The sequence below is a fragment of the Quercus robur genome, chromosome 4, assembly GCF_932294415.1.
Source record: "Quercus robur chromosome 4, dhQueRobu3.1, whole genome shotgun sequence".
Lineage (NCBI taxonomy): Eukaryota > Viridiplantae > Streptophyta > Magnoliopsida > Fagales > Fagaceae > Quercus > Quercus robur.
The window spans coordinates 3,557,174-3,560,020 of record NC_065537.1 but is presented as its reverse complement, the minus strand read 5'-3'; the positions used below and the strand labels follow the sequence as shown (position 1 = coordinate 3,560,020).

The window sequence follows — 2,847 nt, the reverse complement described above, 5'->3', positions numbered from 1 at the left end:
ATTATCTGCCTTGAACAACATTTGTTTTCGTAAAGCATCATCTACTAGACTGTTCACTAGTGCAATAACTTGGAAACCAGTTTCTTCAGGTGAAGTTATATTCTGGTCATTCCATATTAAAATCTCTGGTTCTGTTGTTGCCTTAACATGCATTCCTTGCACCATATGATGGCACTTTTAGTTGCTGGACACTGAGTTGTGATATGATGCCTCGCATGGTAAACACAGGTTTGGCAGCTACTAGTAGAAACTTCACCTCGGCAGAGAAAGAGGAGGTAGATGCTACAATTATTAGCGGTTTTGTGGTCATAGCTGTGGCCTTGGAGAGTTCTGGAGTATAAAAAATCCAAGAGAGCTGTTACGTTGGATTTGTAATAGGGGATGTCGGCTACATTATAACTTCCAGGACAAAAGACAAAACATGGCTCTAGCTGGGAATTAATGGAGCCAGTGAGCACAAACACTGCCAATGATAGTAAAAGAAAGGCTCCGAAGTTGTGGAGAGAAAACATTATCCTTCAACAGAGAAATTCATTCATGAGCACTAGTTTATTGCAGATTATATATCCAAAAGAAAATTATTTAAAACATACCAGCCTACCAGGAATTAACCTTTGGCTACTAGAATATATATTAGGCTTGATGAGGTTGATGAATTTCTCTCCCTGACTGATCAGAATATAAACAAGCTGTTAATTCTGAATTTGGAAATTAAAAATTCAAAGATGCAAAGTTAGTTCTGGGGGGGCTGAGTTTACCAAGTCCATTGGCAAACAATGACAAAGGTTGCAACCATGCTTAGATGCTCTCCTCATCTACAGAAAAACATTGGTCATCAAGTGAAGCACCTGCGAGAAAACAAATTTCATTTAGTTCTTTTTTTTTTTCTTTTTTTTTTCTTTTTTGGTTAGAAAAAAATAGAGGGGAATTCAGAACCTAGGCGAGTTAGGCGAAGTGTCCGAACCTTACCAACTAAACCATCGCCGTTCGCAATTTAATTTAGTTTGTGTTTGGTATATAAGGTATCAATTCTGGCTCCCCCTAGGCAATTGCTCCATATACCAACCAAAAAAAAAAAAAAAGTCTTGCTTCTGTACAAATCAAGATACTTTGTTTTTGTCATATAAAAAATGCTTGTCATGAATTACATCACTTAATTGATTAGCACCATGTGGAAATTTGTTTTTCTAAGCTGGCCACGAAAATGTACATTGTGCACCATCTATACATAAAAAGTTCATTGCCTTTTACACCTGCAATTTGTGTATAGTGTTTATACGATGCCAATTTTAATGTGCGTGGTACGTCAATTTCAATTGTGGGAGAAACTATTCAATACAACAGAAGGATTATGTCCCCCAACCAATAAAATATTACATTGTATTAAATTACTACCTCCAACAAAATCCAATTTTTTAAGTGAACATCATTTAATGCATTGTTTATAAGTTAAAAATGTATAAATTTTCAAAACTAACCTTGTTAATTTAAACTATAGATAAAAAATAGTAAAGTAAAGGATAAGATAGAAATTTCATTTATTAATTTTGGAAAGAGAACTTCATTTTGGAACATCTTAAAATGAAATAGAGGACCAACAATTTGAAATAAATGGGGTATTATTCCCTTCTCTTGTTCGAGAGTTTTAATTGAGGGAATTGAAAGTTTATTATCTTATTTGAGAGTTTAAATGGTAGAGAATGAAATGTGTAGAGGGAACACTCATTCTTCTTTATTTTCTTAAAATCTTAAATTTTCATTCCTCCCAATTTGGGAGAAATGAGAGGGAATTGAATTAGATTTAATGATATTTTTTACTAAAACTCCCAGAGTACCTCTATATATTCAAAACTTTATTTTAAAATAGGAGTCTAATAGTAATACTGTCATAAAATGATTCATTCATTTCTCTCTATCTTACTTCCAAATAATGTTACTTAACTTCTATTTCTTTCCATTTCTTTATTTTAAAACATTCAAAAAAAATTACATAATTTCATTCCTTTCCCTTTCTTAAATATATTTTATTCAATTTTGTTTCATTTCTTTCCTAATGATCATTACATTCCATTTCTTTATTTTAAAACATTAAAAAAAATTACATAATTCAATTCCTTTGTCTTACTTTAATATATTTTATTCAATCTCATTTCATTCCATTCCTAATAATTATTACATTTCATTTCATTCCTTTATGAACTTCTAAACGAAGGCTTAGAGTCACAAAGAAGAGAGAAAAGAACCCTTGATTCCTAGGGAAAACATGAATATAGGATTTTGGACAGGACAGGTGGAAATCAGGAGGAAAAACGTCTGTTAAAGCAATAGGAAATAAAGGAATTAGAATATATGGCTTTCCCATACCATGGATCCTAAGACAGAGAGAAAAAACCATACTTCAACGCAATGGTCTTAATCTGCTTAGCCTTTCGAAAAACATGCTCTTCAGATTCAATCACATTGGGACCAGCCAACAAGAAAAATGGGTTTGCTGCCTGTTGATATTATAAACACATTAACATGTATAAATACATTAGTTCAGATGTCCATCCAAATGACTAATAGTCCATGAATGACACAAATAGTTAAAGAGAGATGAAAACTTTTGCAACAAATTCAAACCTTTAGCTGGTTAAAGAGAGATGACAACTTTTGCAACAAATTCAAACCTTTAGCTGGTTAAAGAAAGAGCAGTATTGATGATGATTCCATCTGGACCCAGAAGACAATTTCAAATCTGCATACAAGAATTTCGTTTCAAATTACATATTTTTGATACCCAACAAAAAGAAAGAGGTAATGGATTATGAACAGCTAAAGAAAATTTGAAGTTTTTTGTTTCATTGG

The 2,847-nt window shown here is 32.4% G+C and overlaps 1 long non-coding RNA gene across 1 annotated transcript; it reads right to left on the bottom strand.

Moving 5' to 3' along the window:
* Positions 1-550: 550 nt before the first annotated feature.
* LOC126720369 (uncharacterized) lies at positions 551-2,497 on the bottom strand. Its single transcript, XR_007653359.1, has 3 exons — positions 2,398-2,497; positions 759-848; positions 551-669 (listed from the first exon to the last, which is right to left on the bottom strand). It is a non-coding gene; the product is annotated as an uncharacterized LOC126720369 (long non-coding RNA).
* Positions 2,498-2,847: the final 350 nt, after the last annotated feature.